General features: G+C 36.2%; 1 protein-coding gene across 5 annotated transcripts in view; it reads left to right on the forward strand.

Annotated features, from left to right (window-relative positions):
• The window catches only part of snx29 (sorting nexin 29), a 137,809-nt gene that overhangs the window by 24,185 nt on the left and 93,006 nt on the right, over positions 1 to 20,618 (forward strand). The gene's annotated exons all lie outside the window — the stretch shown is intronic.

Consider the following 20,618-nt stretch of genomic DNA (forward strand, 5'->3'; position numbering starts at 1 on the left):
GTATCTCTTTAATGGATTTGACAAACATGCTCATCTTCACAGATCAGCAGTCGTAGCTCTCCCAGCTCATCATTGCATTGCAGGATTACAGTATCAGTCAGATCTGTTTGTGGAAGTGTGGTCCCACAGGAGAGTAAGCCTCAGAGAAACCACAAATGGATGCCTAATAGAGAGTTTTATACGGCCGGATTATGCTGCATGTGCCGGGTCTATTATGGCTCCTTGTTGGATGCACCGATCAGCACTATTGTTGCAAATATCTGGCTTTCTCTTTCTCCATTGCTGCAAGAAATAAAACTAGAAAAATAGAGGCGACCACATGCTGTATTGATTGTAAATGATTCAGTTCAAACGCAGTGACTCACTTAACAGTCACTTGCTGCCACCTACTGTGAGTTTTAATTTAACATTTAAGGTACCTTTTCATTTTATTTTATAATTTCAAAGTCAGTTTTCAATGTTTTATGTTTAATATATCAAAACATTATTTATGTATTAAAGGTTAAAGTATTCCATGTCCATCAGAGCTTTGTGTAAATGCATGTAAATGACACTTCTAATGCTGCTTCTGTGTTTCCTCTGCATTGCAAAGATCAGTTCTGTTGATACTGATTTCATTTGCTTGGTAAAAGCCCAAATTCAAGAATTTGACTCAAAAGATGGTGCACACTTTTAGAAAAAATGACTTAAAGGTAAAAATGGCCATAAAACTAGTTGGAAATGATTAATTTCTATTATTGCTGTGTACTTACCACACAGAAGATGAAGAATATAAAAAAAAATTAAAATGAAGGAGGCAGCTGCACAATTAGAGATAAGATATCAGCACAATAACACACTCTATAGCAAAATATTATCTAATTACCTTTATTGATTAAAATCCCAGAAAATGATAGGGATATTGCATTTATATTATTTAATTGAAATAACATTTTATCGATAATAATTGTTAAAATTAATGTAATAAATACTAATTTTGATTCATCAATTTCCTTAAAAATGTTTTAAAGACATTTAGTTTGGTGAAAACTTGTATCTGAACTGTAAATTATGCTTTTTACAGTAATATTTACAATTTAATATGGTGCTTATACATTGCCCAACCCCGCTCATATGGTGTTAATTTTATTTGTGCAGTTCTTAAAAAGGTCTTAAATTTGAGCTTAAAAAAATCTGTATTTACATGTATGTATTTATATATACACAATAAATATACAAGGTGACGGTATACACGAATATATTATGTAAAAAAAAAAGTTTTAAGTAAATTTTTTTGTTGTTGTTGTAATTCTTATCATTGAGCTGTCATAGCTTTGCACAGTATTAGCGTCAAACTCTTCTGTTTAAGTCTTCTGCATGCAACATTTGTATGGTGCGCTGCCTATGTAGAGCATGCACATATGAGGTTCTGCGACTGTTAGGTGCTGCCTGTATAGACTGAAGACAGCTAGGCAGCTCACTAGATTGTAGAACAGGGCTTAAATGATTCCTCCCTCCATGCCTTCTGTGCTAATGATGTGTCCGGACTGTACTCTGACTTTGATGTTGAACAGCAACCGAAAAGGATGGTAGAGACGCATCAAATTGATATACAACCGCTCAATACAAGACTTTTTCATGTTCTGTCAGACTGTGCGCACATGATATGAGCTCTTTTGAAAGTTTTGCTTTAATGATAGTGTGCTCCCAATGTGATCTTACATGAACCCACGCTACTAAGATCATGATGTGTTAAAAAAGAATTTCTTGCATCCCCCCCAAAGTTGAACTGCTATCACAGTATTGCTAGTGTTGGATTAGAGCATGCAATTAGATAAACGCCTCGCTCCTCCAAAATGTGAAATTGAAGAATCTTTTTCATTCCCATATCATATATACTTTTTATCAGGCACTGGAAGTGAACGGGAAATCATGCAAATGAGGAGAGGTTAAGTGTCTTGTTACTTGCAGAGGCTGCAAAGAGAGCAGAAACAGCTGGGGTTTTCGTTTTTCGTTTCTGTTCTTCTCTCCAGTAATGTGGGTCAAAGGGAGAGTCATCAGTTCTGGGATAACCCAAGCTGAGAGAACCCTACATTTGTCTCAAACGATGGATGGTAGTTCTGCAGCTCGTTATAATATAAATGTATCTGTGTAGTTTGAAAAAAGAAGTTACAGGAATGGGTCGCAGTGGTTGAATACTTGTCCAACAACCAAACGGTCAATTAGTGTAGTCAGCAATTTTATATAGAATCTTTTCCTTTTTCTAATTAGCATTCTAACACAATGCCGGGTTTTTTATTTTATTTTTTATTTTTTTAGCCGACAGTTGGCACCATTTCAGAGAAGTTTCATACTTTTCTAGCTTTTTTTAACTTTTAACACAATAACTCATCTCTTATTAAGGACTTTTGCTATTGGTAAGTGTGGCTTGGAATTTAGTAGCAACTTTTCTTTTCTTTTTTTTTTTTTTTAAAGCAGGGGTTTGCTAACTTTTTGACATGACATGCCATTTTTTTAAACGCTGTATTTATGAACTACATAAACATTTTTAAATAATAAGATAAAAAACAATATTTGATGTTCATTCAAATAGTTTCTGAAGCAGTTTTTCATAAACAGTTTTTTCAACTTTTCCAAGGTTCTTTAATAACAGATCTACAACGTGACTGTACTAAACATGTGTGTGTGTGTGTAACGGCCAACTGTGCATTAAATCTGGTCAGTTTAATCCCTGTTCTATATTAACCCTTTCCCCGCCAGCACTTTTGAAAAAAGTTGCCAGCCACATTTTTTGTTGCATCAATATCTTTTTGTTATCTTTGTTTGTCAATATATTTTGTTTTTATCAAATACTACTGGATCTGCATCACATTCAGTAATATTATCATCAAATCAAAGATGCAGTAGATGGCTTCCATCAGCTCTCCCAAAGCTTGCACAGTCCTTTACGACTTCATGGATTGACATTTCACTCTGTAACATTAGGCAGTTTTAATTCGTATACGGTTAGAGTTGATGATCTTATTATTTTTAATATGCATACATATGAGATTGTTCGTTTCTGCGTCCTCTTGGTCTGTGTTTTTGATCGGCACTTTCAAGACTCATTCAGGAGGTGTAATAGCCCCCCTAGCATTTAACATTGAGAAAACGGAAATCCAGAAAATTCTGCACCGTTTTATTTGACGCACACACACACAAACACACACACACACACACACACACATATAGATACACACACACATCCCACTTGCACACAGAGATAGCACTGTTCAAACAGAAACATTCAGGAGCTCATTAACTTGTCAGCGTTGCCTTGCAACTTTTATTAATCGATACTGAATCGCTACATTATATTTCTCAGCAATGGGGGGGTAAAATCACTTTTTATGTAACTAAACTCAGCTTCAATATTTGTACAGAGAGACAGACAAAAGCAATTCACACAAGCAACTTCAATCTCTCTCTCTCTCTCTCACACACACACACACAGTGTGAGATTTTGGCACTCAAATTGCGATGGATTCATTGCTCCATCAGCCCTCCTTGACTTATAATGCATTCATTACAGAGCCTCTGACAGGCTAAATGAATCTTAGTTCAGGAAATGGATCAGGGTGCTATTTAAAAATGAATAAACGTGCCGGGCTTTCGCCTCTCTCCAATGACAGCCACAGTTAATGAGTCAATGAAGGCCATTCTTCACTAGTAAAGCCGTTTTGTTGTTCGCGCCTCTGCTTCGGTGGAGAGGTGTAGATGAGTGTGCAGCCGTGTGTGGGGAATGTATGTTATTGTGTTTACTTTGACTAATGCGGATCCCCGTCGTGTTTGAGAGAGCTTGGTCTTTATTAATCAGAGGGGTGTGTTCTCAGCAGAGCGGAGAAGATCGGACGCGTAGGTGGGGCCAGGTGGTCTTCAGCAAGGGGGATGACGTACCTGATCACCTTTTTAATGAACGGTGTTAATGAACATTTTAATCATCGCCCGCAGGTTAAACAGGGACCTCATAACTCGTGTCAGTTTTTGCACGGCCGACGTGCCTGAAGATAGAGAGGCCGGGCAGGTGTACACCTGATTTCTCGGTGGGAGCACCTGGACACAGCGATGGCTTCTATTGCCTGTGGTTATTTTTCATTTACTGTCAAGCCATCCTCCGACGTCTCCACAGATGCTCCCCTCCGGCAACAGAGCGGATGCTCTGGTTTTTGGCTATGGCGGACCTTGAGATCTCCACTGACAGTCAGGGTGTGATGCCGGCACTAATTTGTGATTCAGGTCCTGCCGTGCCACCCGAGAGAGAGAGAAACAGACAGTCGAGTAAAAAGGGCAGAAGGTGGACTACATTTGCCCATCATTACTCAACCCGTTATCTCAGTGAGGTTCAATCTCAAATAAAAAGCACAAGGCGAGACAGGTAAATAAAGACATCAGAATGAAAACGTTTATTTTTTTAGATCAGTAGTGCAGCAGGATTTTTTTCCTCACTAAAACTTTCTTCTGCATGATGCCAGCTCTGATAACTGTGAATTGATACAAATCTATTTCTTGGGCATAAAACTTTGAACAAGTGATCATCACAAAACCTTCACTGGTGAAAAGAATGTGTTGGATTTACTTAAAGGAGTCATCGGATCCTACATGCACTTTTGCAAGTTATTTAAACTGACAGTCTGTGTACACAACTACCCTAAAATGATAAAAATCCACCCAGTGATTTTTTGTTTTTATGTAATAAAATATTTACCCCTTTCTCAAATCGAGCCGATCTCCCCTCGAACGATAGTTTGACTGAACTGGTGTCTTATCTTAGACCCGCCTTGAGTGAGTTGTCATCAGTATGCCATTGTTTGACCGCCGGAGCAGATGTAGACAAGAATATCTCCTAAGCAATTGAGGTGTTCTGTTGTTGGATGAAATAATTAACTTAGCAGTCGTCATTTACTCCCAAAATCTGAGCAGTTGAAGACGCAGTGGATTACTTTTGTTTTTTAAAGGAATGCACCTCAGTCTACATAAATGCGTCTACGTTTGCACTGATCATTCATGGTCCAGCAAAAAAAGTGAGCGTAAGTTTTTTTTTTTTAAATGAACCTTTGCAAATCTCTTTTCCTAATAATGTGCTAATTAGCAAGTTTCACAATGAATTTGGCTAAAGTAAACAGTCCCTCAGAGAGCAGCTCGGAAGAAAGGGGCGGGGTCAGCAGAGCTCATTAACATTTAAAAGAAAAAACAACAAAACGGCTTGCTCTGAAAATAGCTGTTTTTGACAGGGTAAATAAACGTGTTTTTTACATTACCATGGAGAGATTTTAACCAAACTAGGTTACAGACTTATCATTAAGACCCTAAAGAATCTAGTAATTTGTCAGTTATTCACCATAACATTAAAGCAATGAACAGCTTATTGGTATCCGATTGAGTTTGAATGTAGGTGCATTTATTTCAAGACATAAATATCTATTTATTCAGATATTTGAAGACATAATCATTATATATTGTAATTGTGCAAGAAAATAATAGCAATTTACTTCACACACACAAAGTAAATTGTAGTCAGGTGAAATGCACTGAATATTTGTAACATACTGTTTTAAATATTTGTTTCTTCTTTGCATTATTTGTGTGGCTTGGAGTCTTGCCCGCAGCATGTTCTCATCCCATCTCTCTGCGAACAAGATCTAAATGTTTAGTACGAACCATCTAGTAAGAACAAGGTTGCTGTGTTGATGATTTGGCTGTTTTCTCCCTGTAGCATCACTGACTTTGTTTTCATCTTGCACAATGACAGCTATACAGTGAGGGTGAAGTAGAGGGCAACAGATTGTAGGCAGCATAGGGAACCAATGCAACAGTTGCGTTCTGGTGAGTAGCAGCTGCTTATCTGACATTATTCAGCTGAAGCCGGACTTCAGAGGCCTATACCATGCTGAGGCCCTCCAGGAATGCTCTGCGCTTGAACAGACCTGTGCTCATCAGAGAAGCAGCTTGGCGCTACTGCTCTTATCAAAGCGGGGCCGGCCATTCTGCCTGTCCCCAGGGCCAAAAAGTGTGAGGAGATAAAGAGTAAACGCAGGTGCTGCTTGTACCTGGCCCATGTTAATGTGCCTCTCAGCGTGGTGACTTAAGCTCTTCATCATGCATGATGGTTATCATGATTAATTGAAGCGTTTCTTGTTAACCTAGCAGCCAGACTGAGGAGGTGACAGCTGCTGGCAAGTTTTTTGCACTTGATAAGCTTTTGGGAGCTAGAACTTTTGTTTTTGTTGTCTTTTTATGGGTAACTAATTGTAAACTAATAAGCATGACCATTGTGTTACATTATAGTTGCGTCAAACTGCAGACAAAAAAAATAAAAATGGTTTGTGGGTCACCATAGTGTGAATTGCTTTACACAATCTATTTTATTAACACTTTTTTTTAGTAAAGTGGGATATATGACAAATGCAGGGTGATATCCATCAGGAAAAGCTAAAACAGTAGTATTTTTTTTTTGTAGTAAGAACAAATTATTACATGCTGAATAAAGATTGTGAGGAATTGGGAAAGTACATTGGGACATTTGATCAGTTCCACTATTAGCTCATTATTAATTGGTAACACTTTTGAATATGGTTCAACATATTTCAGCGTAAAAATAAATAAAAATGTTACAAGCCAAAATGGCAAAATATTTAGTAATCTTTTAAAGGTCTTAACCATTTTAATCACAAAACACTTTTGTTCCACGCAATGTTAATGGCTTCAAACGGTTCAAAATGTCTCCCAGATTGTTTGGGTTTAATGCAAGACCAAATATTCACTATAGGGTTCAAATAGACTCTGACCAGGCCAAAACATGAAGACTTGTTCCTAAGCCACTTCTTGATTGTTTTTGCAGTTTGGGCAGGAACATTGTCTTTTTGATAAATGACACCTCATCATTCCTCTTTAGAAAACAAATTTTCAGCTGTGGGAAGCAAGCCATTCTGCAATATTCTCCTGTACTCCAAAGCATTAACTGACTGTTCACAGTGAAGTAGCAGGTAAAAAGGCTCCCCACACACTGATGCTTATTCACCCAAACTTCATTGTGGTAGAGGTGCATTTATTATTATATTTCTCATCAGATCTTCAGAGACACCGATTTGGAAAATTACCATGCAACTCATTTTATCGTGATTCATCACAAAATCAGACTTTGCATATTTTGACTTAATTCTGTCTTTGATGTTTTTCTGAGATCGCAATGGCTTTTTAAGTAGTATATTTGCTTAAATATTGCTGATTTCCTGACCAATAATTTGTGGTTATGACAGTTTCAAACTTTAGTGTTCAGACATTTTGGGCTTTGTCCATTTTCTGCCCAGGAGATTGTTTATACAGTTGTGCTCATAAGTTTGCAGAATGTGCAAAATGTTAATAATTTAAACAAAATAAGAGGGATCATGAAAATAGCATGTTATTTTTTTTATTTAGTACTTTCCCGAATAAACTATTTCATATAACAGATGTTTACATGTATAATAGCTCAAATATGCAGAAGATGCTGGAAAACCAAAGAATGTGCAGGAGCTGGAGGATTTTTCTGAAGAACAGCAGGCTGTTGAAGTGCTCATGAACAACTATCAGAAAATATAAAGAAGTTGTGGATAATCCAGGAAACGACGCACTGTATTAAGATTCAAGGGTATGTCAACTTTTCAATAAGGGTAATTTTTATGAATTCAGTTATTATATTTTCTTGTGGAGTATATGTAAACGTCTGTTATGTGAAATGGCTTATTCAGAAATTAACATGCAATTTTTATGATCCTTCTTATTTTTTCAGTTATTAACATTTTGCACATTCCACAAAACTGTAATCATATACTACTGTACCTACTGTACCATTTACTTTGTTCATAATAATTTTATACAATTTGAAATGTTAAAATGCATTAAGTATTTAATGTATTAAGATTAACACAGATGCATAAAAAAATGTGTTAGTTTATGATACCTGTTGCCTTAGCTAATAATTTGGTTGTGCACTAGGTTGTAAAGTGTTACTAATTAATTACAGCAGTTATTCAGTACGGTGTTTAGTGTAATAATTTGTGTGCTTTGCTGTCTACTAATAAGTACTAGAAGTATTAAAATACTAATAACAGTGTTTTTGTGAGAAATAATGAGAACATTTTGTCTATGGTTTGATTATGTCAACTTTAATAAGGCTTAGGTTAACCTTTCAAGACTAATTGGGCTTGTGTGCTGCTTGGTATTTCTAATATAATAATTTGCAATGTTTCAGTAAAACTGAATGATTTAATGATTTTTCTCATTATCCGATGCTATTAGGCCAGAAAATGCAAACTGAGAAACTTGCTTGCTTGAAAAGCGTCCCCTTGTTTTTGGGGTTACATAATTCTACATTTTCAAAGATCTCCAGTTGCCCTTGTCTGTAACTTGTAGCAGTACTCTTGTCCTCATATTTTAGGCTGCATAATGGTGTCTGTGCATTAATTATGCAAACAGACATTTTGACATGGTTTTTCATGCACATTTTGATGCAGCTGACTCCATGATCTTGTGAGCGTTTTAGGATTTTAGTGCATCCTTTCTGCTGACACACTGAAATCTTTTATTCAGAGTACAATAGATGCTAGAAGGTAAAATGTTTTCCTCCCTTCTTTCTTGCAGCAAACTGTTTGAGCTGATTTACATTGTTCCTCGCATCTCTGAGTTCATCAATGTGACATCTGATATAAATTTAGCCAAAACCAGGAACTATTGGACCATCTGTTTGCTCCAGCTGAGCTCGCCTCATAAACGTCTCAAACAGCAGCTGCCGTCACTATTACAGAGAAAAGAAATTGTTCCAGCATCATTAGACCTACAGGCTTTTCAAATATGACTGTATTATTTCTGATTCATGCTCTTTTCCTTGTGCTAATTTTTGGACTATAATGGATTTTCAAGGGAAAATATTCATGGGCTGCCAAATCAGATGATCATGTAGGACAGCTTGTGTATTGAAATGCTTGAGGTCAGTTGGGTTCGGACTCATCAACGTTTGAGATGACTAATCACACCCGGCTCAGATTTATCAGAAATACGTGCCATACGACTGTGAGGGAACAGTGATCTAAAGTTCGCATCACAATACTCAATCTTATAACACTTTGCCACTGGTGACTTAATATCTAATGGCAGTTTAATCTGAACGGTAATTAGATGGCTGGCTGATTAAATCGGATATGCACGTTGAAGCTTATTTGTGTATTTGCATAGATGTCAGGGGAGAAGGTTGCCTCAATTTCCTGCAAGAGAATGTCCTTCCTCAGCCTTGAATGTTCCACAATACAGAAGACAATTGAGCAGGTTCTTCCTTTTAGTTTAATATCTGTGAACAATCTGAGACAGTTCTGTTGGACTTGATTTTCTGTGGACTTCAGAGAAGTTTTTTTTTTTTTGGCAAGGGCTTTATTATCATATAAACTTTGGACTCTCGACTAGATCTAAATATTTATTTATTTTGAAGCATTGTTGACCATTTAATAAAAATACAGCATAGAGCATACTATTTGGAGTAAATAATGACATTTTTGTCGTTTTTTGGGTGAATTATCCCTTGAATTGTTTTGTGCATGACATGTGGAGTCATTACGTCACAGACCTAATTTCTACAACCATACATTTCCTCTCGATTATATTTTTGGATTTGACTGTTCAGTGGTGAGAGCCTCTGGGTATTTAGATTCATGACATAAAGATGCTCTGAGAAATGAGCAGCTATGAGTTTACTGCTCATTCTAGTGTGGATGGACTGTAGTCTGCTCACAGGGAGAAAGTGATTCTCAGTGAAATTGCACAGAATAACATGTTTTTCAGAAGTTGCTTTGTGGTAACCTTGCGGTCCTTTATTCGTAATGAGTTAAAGATGGAAAATGGCTCTGCCATCTGCTGCCAGGAAACGTTCTTAATGGAAATTGATAGGTGTTCTCTGACTCATTTTGTATTATTTTTCAACAATAGGAAAATAATTCACTGACAGATTGAATTTTTGTTTGAAATGTTTTGTTTTTATTAGTTACATGAATATTTTAACTAAGGCTGGGGGAAATAATGGCTACATGACACCTTTGATTGAACATGTTTGTTAAATTTAAATTGCGGGTTGCTTGGAAATTAGATGTGAGGTGGAGGCTTGTGAGCTGAGTATTTGAGAGCTGGTTCGGTTAGTGAAGGTGTCATTTTTAATATGCTGGTGTCTCAGTTCAGGTAGCACAAGATGAAAAAGCCCACAGCACTGTATGTGATGCCTGTTGGAATGGAGAAGTACTTCATGTAAATTCTGTCCTTGATTGTGGCCGCTGTGAATTACACACTGTCATTTGCTTCAGGGGAGACACCAGTCGTTCAGTAATTACAGCCCATCCTTTAATGGGTTTCTTGATCATTATGTTTAACCCTACTAGATGCTTATGAGGATGATGTAATAGAAATATGACTTTAAAAGAATGGGTCCATGCCTGCATAACCCTAAATTAAGCCATTAGGGTTTACCTGAACGATTTATAGTTCAAATAAAAAAATGAGTTATGCAATTACCTTTTTAATAATGGACAAGTAGTCCCATTATAGAGACAGTATATTTGCTTTTTCTTAAAATATCCGTAAACTAGCAATGAAATATTTTGATTTTGTATATGGTAGCACACTTGGTTTTTCCTTTTTAGAAACAATGTTAAATTCGTGAAAAAAGGGGGTTTGATCAAACTAGCACATTATCATTCCACATACAGTACCAACCGTCAGTGCTGCAGGGAAATATGAAATGTTGCTGAAAAAAGCTTCCTCTTTTGCAGTTCCCCAAACTTTGAGAGGCTGAAGGAGCTTTAACTTTTTTGGGGGCAGGAAAAAAAATAATCCTTGATCGTTTTCTTGGAACAACGGGTTTCTTTTTGTCAGAGCTCTCTTAGATTCTCTGAAGAAATGTTGCCCCCACTTCAAAATATACTGCACTGGTACTTCCTGCATTTGGAAGCAATGTTCACACTACTGTTTTAACACATTTATTCAGTATTAGATGAATCAAAAGTGATTTATACTGTTACGAGATGTTACTAATGGCTGCTTAAAATTCAGTTTTGCCATCACTGTAATAAATTATGTTAATAATCACAGTGATTGATTAGCCCACGTTGTAAATTACTCTCTGTGTCCAACGTGTACAAATGATTTAGATGACTGAATTTGAGAACTGAAATTAGAACAACTGAATTCGTATCTCATAACTTGTAGCCAGCTGCCTCTGATGCCCCTGGGGACTGTGGTATAGCTGTCTTCTGCTCATGGGATATTACTGTGGGTCAGAGGTGGCACACTGATGGCCTCTCCAGCGGGATTCGTTTCAGCTCCCTCCAAAAGAACGTGCTCTCTGTCCCTGCTGATGAATGCTGGGAGTGTGAGGAGACTATCGTAGCCAGTGTCAGGCAGCTAGCTCTCATAATAGAGCATGATAGCATCAGACTAGCATCGAGGCCCTCTGCCAAGCAAGATATGGCCTCCTCTGCACTCTTTCCCAAAGCTCAAAATAGGAAATGTCTAAATTACACTTGCTAATAGCATGCTGTGATGGCGATTCTTCTATTTTGCCCTCCCGTCGCTTGGTTTTTAATTCCCTTTCTATCAGGAACAGAGCACATCTCATTTGATAGGAAATGAAAGGCTTTCTCTTATCAACAATTTGAAAAGAAGAGTAGCGGGGGGCAGGAGAGGACTTTTGCATGTGGCCATGTCTCAGAAACCCAACCTTTTTGTAAACAGATGGGGATATCAGGACTTTATGCACACACCACACTTGCTCGCATTGAATGATTAAAGGAACTGATTAATATACTAATCAAATGCAAAATCTGGCTTAGTTCGCTGCATTTTATACTTTAAGGCTGCAAAGATTAGTGTGATGGCTTTTTGAATCCAAGCCCCCCACTGTCCAAAGATATTGTCCTCTGTTATCTCTGCTGCATTTGTGACAGTGCTTCTTTTTTCTAACTTTTTTATAAACAAAAAGTGGAAATAGGTTGATATTTTTAAGTTACTGATATGTTTATATTATATGAATAGATTTATGTAAATTAACCATGATTCATGTTGTGAGTCCAGAATACTCTAGGTTCTCTGCAAGCTTCCCAAAGAACCAGTAGTGATTGAGGAAAAAATAAATATGACTGCAGTTTCAGTATTGATTTTTTTTGTGTATTTAGCATTTTAATTAAGTTCATTTTTTAAATATATATAAAGGTAAATTATTTTAAGTTGTTCTGCTTAGAGCCCTGCACAGGCCTAAAATATAAGTCCTAGCCCGGCCCTTGCCTGATATGCTCAGACCCTATCTAAGCCCTTTTCTGACAGCTCTTGGCCTGAGCCCATCTTTTTTTTTTTTTTTTTCAAAAACGGCTTACGCCCGTTTCACACATACTCCGTCTGCGTTGCATATGCGTTGCGTATGCGTTGCGTATTTTTTTACGCACCCATGTTAACGGATTCCAGCCTTCACACTGCACGCGGTTGTGGTCCGTCAGTCCGTTCCAGGAGCAGTGCGTCTGCAGCAGTACAGCGATCATTTACTTACAGACTCTATTTTTGCTGTGCTGCATCCGCTGAATTAAAGTGACAGCGCGTTGTTCGCGGTAAAAATGAACATGGATTGAGATGGAAATGCAGTCATTTCACAATAAATGTATACTAATAAAAGCCTACTGTGTTTCACACGCAACACATGGGTTTTGGCTAGATTTAAAACAAGAAAAGGAGCAACTTTAGAGAAACAAGGCAACATTACATATGCACTTTTATAGAGGCAGAAAAACAAAGTTATTTAAGACCCGTTTGATTGCGTGTAATAAAGATTTAAATGCAAAAGGCACGAGTGTCGACTGTGTCTGTCAGTGATGAGTTTTAATTTTGAATTTTTGCTATATCCTAGCAAGAAAAGTAGGCTAATGTTGTGTTGAAATGTGTTGCAGCTTGTTTCAGCAACTTATTATAAAAACCTAGCAGTCAAATGCAAACGCGCCCTGTGTGAAAGCACAACATACGTAACGCACACGGACTGCATACGCTAGAGTTGGGTCCGAGTCCACCTTTGTCGAGTACGAGTCAAGACCAAGTCCACAAACATCGAGTCCAAGTCCGAGTCCGAGTCCAAAAGGGGCCGAGTTGGACTCAAGTCCGAGTTCTTAAAGGCCGAGTCGAGTCCGCCCGAGTCCAGAAAGTAAAGATTATAAATTGGTATTGTACATTTTTACATTCTATTAATATTTTAACCTTTCAACCCATTAAACCAATGGCAATATAAAAATGTAATAAAAAAAAAATACCACTGTTACATCTAGTCATTGCCATTGAAGATTTTTATTTTATGTCAACAGAACTAGTTTCCTATCAAAAAAGGTTTCAAAGGTTTTATTGTATTACAAGTGCATGAAAATACAAATGAACCTATTTTATTATTGTATCACACTATATTGTCCTCCAGTTAAAGATGACATTTCAGTTATTTAATGCCTCTCCCCCACATTTGACAGAGGTAAAGTGCAGCCAATGAAGAGATCCTTAATGATGGCATTATGAATTTCCTGTTGTCTTGTAGAACTTGCATCATAAAGTTGCATTGCTTGTTTGGTCAGTTCTGGTCTTGCAAATCCTGCAATGCTGAGCTGTGCAGCATCTGTTGGTTGCTGCTGCTGTCTTTGGTAGTCGGTTGCATTGGTTTTCGGATCACCAGTACACTGAGCCGAAAACCGTTTCTTTCAGAGGCGTCCGATTTTAGAACCGATAAACTGATGATACTGCGCATGCGTGTAATTTTTCTAGTATTTTGTTAAACATCGGAAAGTGTGATAAAACTATATATATAAAAAAAAAAAAAAAAAAAAAAAATATATATATATATATATATATATATATATATATATATATATATATATATATATATATATATATATATATACACGTTTTTTTTTAAGATAGGGGCTACATGTTTCTAATCTGCATATTGTAGATTATGTATGGGCCAAAGGGGTTTTCAGGGAAGTTGGACAATAATTAAGACTCTAAAGACTCCATGTTTAATATGAATAAGGGATGATTTATGAAATATCTGTACTGTATTTATATTTACAGATTCACAAACTGAGTTTGTAGTAAACAGAACATGAACACGAGTAGAGCAGCTGATGATACTGAACTGCAGCATGTGCCGGTGTCCTGACATTTTATCCTAGCCTGTCAGATTTTCCTACCTGGGTTTTGAGCGATTCTCGTTCTCGAGTCAAGAACTGGTTGTATCAATTTTCAGATCGTCAGTAAACTGAACCGAAAACCGTTTCTCTCGGACGTGTCCGATTCGAGAACCGAGGAGCTGATGATACTGCGCATTCGTGATTCAGCATGAAGCCGACTGACTCACAGCGCGTCTGAACCGAGCTGATTCTTTTGGTGATTGATTCTGACCTGATTCTGTGCTAATATAATGAGTGCGGGTAAACCGAGGGCTTGAATGAAGGGCAATCTGACGAAACGTAAGTTCATTTAATAACAAATACATCGCAATGGATTATGTATCCGGTGAACTGTTTTTTTTTTTTCAACCGGTTTATTGAATCAAACCGTCCGAAAGAACCGGTTCGCGGAAAAGAATCGAACTTCCCATCACTAATCCACATCTCTATCCAGTGAGTGGTTCGTGTGTTTCGTCTGCAAGCATGAGACTTCTGCCTGCCGTTGTGGTGCAGTAAAATGACAGAAGGGGAGACATTCATTAATTTATCATTTCAATTTTATGCTGGTTTTATTGTTACACATGACGTGGACTCGACTGTACTCGGAATATTTTCTGAGTCCAAAATGTTCAAGTCCGTGTCAAGTCCGAGTACAAATTCACCCGAGTGCGTGACAAGTCCGAGTTCATTCAAAATTGGACTCGAGTCCGAGTCCAAGTTCGAGTACCCCAACTCTAGCATATGCACTGCAGACGGATTATATGTGAAACAGGCATTACTGTTGTCTCTGCTATTATATTAGTTATGTTTTGTTATGAAATGTAATGAAGTGATTATATTTTGTTTAATTTTTTTCTTTGTTAATTTAGTTACATAGTTTGTTACATATAAGTTTTAGTTTTTTTTTAAATAATGTCCAAGCAGCCAGTGGCAGCCAGTTAGTTGATCACAGCCTATATTTGATCAATTTAGCTTTCTCAAATCATCACTTTTTTGCCTAAAATAAAATCTATAGATATAGAAAAGTTTGGTCATATCACAATGTTAGTTTAAATGTTGTGAATTCGTGTTCAGAATGTTCATATGAATGTGATAGTTGGCAGATGCATAAAGCACAGTGTAATTTGAAATCATGAGTTTAAAGTTTAAAGCCTTCACATCCGTCCGTCACACAGAACACACGATCATGCTGGATAAAAAATGCAGACTTGACAAGATCTCACAGCTGGATTTGGCTAAATTTGCAAGGTTTGCGAAATTAAATGTTCATTAGTCATTCAAAGATTTGTTTAAATTATATAAATGCATATTTGCTTAATGCTGATGGGCAAATGATAAGGTATTATAATGTATGCCTTTCTATTACTAATAATATAAAATCAGTTGTTATAATACATTCTGGATACATTAATTCCTTTGTTTAACCGTTCTATCTGATTATAATTATAAGATTTCTATAGACGGTTTCAACGGCAACAACATAAACAAACGTTACTGCACATGCGCACTTTTGTGGCCCTAACTTAACTTCCGGTAGACTTCCAAATAGAAGTCCCTCTAGAGTATATATATATTTTTTGATAACAAACTAAATATGTTTGCTTCGTAAATCAGGTGCACTTAATGAAAATGCAAATAAAGCCCGAGAAATAGAGGTTTCCCTAGTAACAGCTGTATTTAAAGCTGTTATTTATTTATCAAGCACATAACATGCAAGTCTTCCTTCAGAAATAGTGATATAAAAACACCCGTGCCTCGTTTTGATATTTAAACATATAAATGTAAGGAATTATTTTTATTAAATGTGCAGTACGTAACGTTATTCATGTTTATTCAAAGAAGCCTTTTTGAAAATCGATCAGGAAATTTAACATAGGTCACTCATCTGCTACAGCATTGCACTTGCGATATAGTTGTTTAGTGAATATGTTTTTATCATATTTTTGCTTTGGGTTAGTTTTAGGGTAGGGTTTAGTGTAGGTGGTACATCATTTTCAAATATTGTTGATTATTTGTAGAACCACTTGTTGATTTCTGAACTTGTGCAGTACGTACTGCAATCAATGTAATAAAAAGCTTTTAGATTCAAATGTATCTTGTTTCGGATAGAACTGAACACATTTTTAGTGACGTTAACTGGACATTTTGAAAGTGTCGTAGAATGTCCAAGAATGCCGGTTTTCTAATCAGCGATTAATTCCATCAGGTGCGTGATTTCACATAGAGCAGCTGTTACTACACAGAGCCGTTGTAAACTGAGAAGATGGGCCAATTAACGCTGAAAATTTACGTGATTTGCGCATCTTCTCTATTAACAATGGCTCTGTGTAGTAACAGCTGCTCTATGAGAAATCACGCACCTGATGGAATTAACTGCTGATTAGAAAACCGGCTTTACTGACGAGATGCGCATAATGATCGGCCGATCGTGATCGGAGCACCCCTACTAGATTGTTAGTTTAGGATACACTTTAAATTTAAAACGAACTGGTGTGACATATATGAAATCAGACCAAAACAAATACCACTTCTCAGGTATTTCAAAGGTATTTCTCACATTTTCCTCATGTCATCAGTCCTTGGGGCTGATGGACAAAAAATAAAAACATTTCTGGGCATGATTAGTATTCAGACGTTATGTAGGACTCCCCTACCACATTCAATAACTTGCCTAAAATTGCCTCTTGAGACTACTTGTTTTGCTTTGTTTTTTGGTGGCTGAATGTTGAAATAATTGATTTGACCTACTTTAACATTTGTCATTAGTCATCTGCAAGTTTATCAGCGAGGTGCATTTAATTAAGGCGTAGAGGCAAATTAATCATCTGTAGGCTCTGGTCCCTCTCATGGGGAGGGGATTTCCCTTTAACACCGTCAGGACTATTAACACAATAATGAAAAAGCAATTAGATTGACTTTTAGAAATGGCAGTCAATTACACTGACTGCAACTAGATTGTTGAGTGTCCGATAATGTAGCTTTCCACTAATAAAAACAAGCATCCCCACCACCCCTTTCACTTAAGCAGAGCAGGATGAGCTAAATGACCCAAAAGCTCTGGTTTAGGGGCACTCTGTATACCTCAAGTCGAGATGGTGTTTGTGGTGACTCTTATAACTGGCCATCAATGAATGTGTCATTCGTGGGCTGTATTAAGACCACTGAAGGGTAGGGGAGGATGATTTGAATCCTCATTATGGCTTCTAGCCTGTGATGTTTTGAGAATTCCACGATTTGTGAGCCACAACAAGGCTGGTTCCATGTTTTCAGTGCAGCTGACGTTATCAGGTCAAGTTAAGCTAATAGCTTTGATCTTAATGTGAATAATGAGGATTTTATTCTAACACAAATACACGTATACACTTTTAAATTTATACTAAAGAACTATACAACTATATGTGAAGACAAGTTGGAAATCGAGGGTGACATTTTGTCGTTTTTTTCCCTAATGTTTTAGAAGATTTTTTTTACTAGTGAGGTGCACTTTAGAATAACAAAACTGAAGTTTGTTCTGGTTGATGTACTCCATTACACATGCTGACTCTGAGATATATAGGTGGTCATGCTTATGCAAATGATCAAGCTTTGTCAAAGTAAACATATCTGTTTGTTTGGTTTTTACCAGAACCAAGGTTATTTTGGTTTTATTCATTGCATATTTTCTCTTACTGATCTAGAAAAGCATGAGAATTCTTACAAGGAAGCCATTGGTAGATTACAAGCTAAATCAGGCCTGGTTATTTTAACCGAATTGCTAAAAAAGGGATTCCTTGATCAAACACTGGCCGCTTTCCATCTCCTTATGAAAATTTGTAAGGCATAGAATTACCATGTTGCTTAGTAATCTCTCTTTTAGTTTCTTAAATTAAAAATGAAATCAAAAATTAAGTGTTGGATATAAATATTGGATATAAAGGATTTTGCATACGGTGAATCGCATCCATACTGATATATAGAGAGACATCAAACAGATATGTGTGTGTGTGTGTGTGTGTGTGTGTGTGTATATATATATATATATATATATATATATATATATATATATATACATATATATATATATATACATATATATATATACATATATATATTAGGGCCGGGACTTTAACGCGTTAATTGAGATTGATTAATTAATTACACAAAAAATAACGTGTTAATTAAGATTAATTAGTTACAGAAAAAAATTTGCTGCATTTTTAATAACTTATTTTTGCACTGCGGAACGTTTCTCACTGGATGAGTTTCGGCAGACCGATTATACTGAAGCACCAACTAGCGTTCGCATATCACCGCAGCACATGATCGAACCTCAAGTATCACCTCAACGCAAAACATATAGCAGCTAGCGTGGATTTTACACTTTATGTTGAACTATGTATTATTTTGTTGGTGCAACTGGCAGTTTATGTTAAACTCTTTATTGTTTTGGCCAAGGTTATTGAGAGTTGGACTTAGTATGTTATGGCCTCTGAAGCAACAGAGAGATGTTTTCTAATAGTCAGGGTTTCCAATGTTCTGAATGTAATTGACAGTATTGTGTATTACTTAAAAACACTTTACAGAAGGTTCCAGCACCTATAAGCTTCCTGAATTTCTGAAATGTACTATTTCTAAATTGCTTCTAAATATGCTATTGCTACACTTAATGGCAAAAATTGCACTGGTCTGCTAGACTTGGTTGAACAAAAATAAACAATATTTTGTTGCTTAAGCTTATGTATTCAGTCATTATTCAATGGTATACTATAAATCCATGTGAAAAAAAATTACTTCGCAGTGTTCTCAGATCAAATATTTATATGCGATTAAAATGCGATTAATTTCGATTAATTAATTACAAAGCATCTAATTAATTAGATAATTTTTTTTAATCGAGTCCCGGCCCTAATATATATAATATATTGTAATCACGATTATGAGGGAGCAATATGACCCATAGATAGTGAAAAAATATCAAATATGTATTTCCTGTAAATAAGGTTGCTACAGTATGACGTCTACATTGTAGAGACCAGCAGAATTTCAAACAAACAAACAAAAAATCCTCAAATTATTGAAAATAATTAAACTGTCCATAATAAAAAAGCAAAGGACAAATACAATAGAATAAAAAGATACAAATCAAACAAACTTTGCTTTAATTATTTTTATGCAAGTCTCAAGCAGTATGATTATTTCATTATTCACTATACTATTTATTATTAAAGTCCCATTTATGTTTTAGTTTGGCTCTAGTTTTGTATTTATTGCAGTTTATGTGAAAACGTTCATGTGGCGTTGTACAGACTGCTATAGAAATAAATAATCAAATGTAAAATAAAACATAGCCCACTGTGACTTTAAGAGCCGTGGTTTTGAACCACAAAACCAGTCTTAAGTCGCTGGGGTATATTTTTAGCAATACCCCAAAAAACACTGTATGGGTCAAAATAATAATTAATTTCTGATTAGAAATATGAATTTCTAAGAGCTTAATTTTGGACAACTTTAAAGGTGATTTTCTCAGATTTTATTTTTTTTTTCACCCTCAGATTCCAGATTTTCAAATAGTTGTATCTCGGAAAAATATTGTCCTATCCTAATAAACCATATGGAAATCTTATTTATTCAGCTTTCAGACAAAGTATATATTTTGAAAGTATTTACATGTATATATTTATATTAATATAATTTATATTATATAAATATATTTAAAATATAAGCATAAAATTTTTCTTAAATACATGCATGTGTGCGTATTTATTAGTCCCTCCAGATAAAAGCGATTATGCGATCGCCTGATTTAATGCATAATCAGCCAAGGGCTGCATATTTATGCATATTTATTTTTTCAAATACGCCGCACTTTTGCCACATAAATTGCCAATTTCAGGAAGCATAATATGCGGAGGTAGCATGATTTTATAATGATAATAATTTTCGTTGCAAAAAAGTCACATATATCTTAGCAGAAAGTTGAAAAATGTTGTTTACTTCACATAAGTAAATCGCCATTATTTCCCAATGGGAACCTTATGAAGTGATGTAATTGCACTACGTGAACATCATCTGTGAAGCCCGCGGTGAAACCAGGGTGAAGGACGCAAATCATTCTCATCTGCCAACAAAAGATGCGCGAAGCAGTTACCCAGTGTGTTACATGACAGTGGGGGCAAATTATTTTGAGAGAGGGATGAGGATGGCGAATGATAGGCCAGTGTTAGAGGCTACGCAGTTAGTTTTCATTTTCACAGTGGACTGTTGTAGTTTCATTCAGAAGTTGATGAACCTCTACAGTTGTAAGATTGTACTTTTTTTTTTACAGAATAGTACCAAAACCTTACAGTTGTAAGTATATTAGTAGTATGTAAAATAATTTAAGTTGCAGTAAGAGATTGCACTTTGCAATTCCTG

Source organism: Carassius auratus, chromosome 12, assembly GCF_003368295.1.
Source record: "Carassius auratus strain Wakin chromosome 12, ASM336829v1, whole genome shotgun sequence".
NCBI lineage: Eukaryota > Metazoa > Chordata > Actinopteri > Cypriniformes > Cyprinidae > Carassius > Carassius auratus.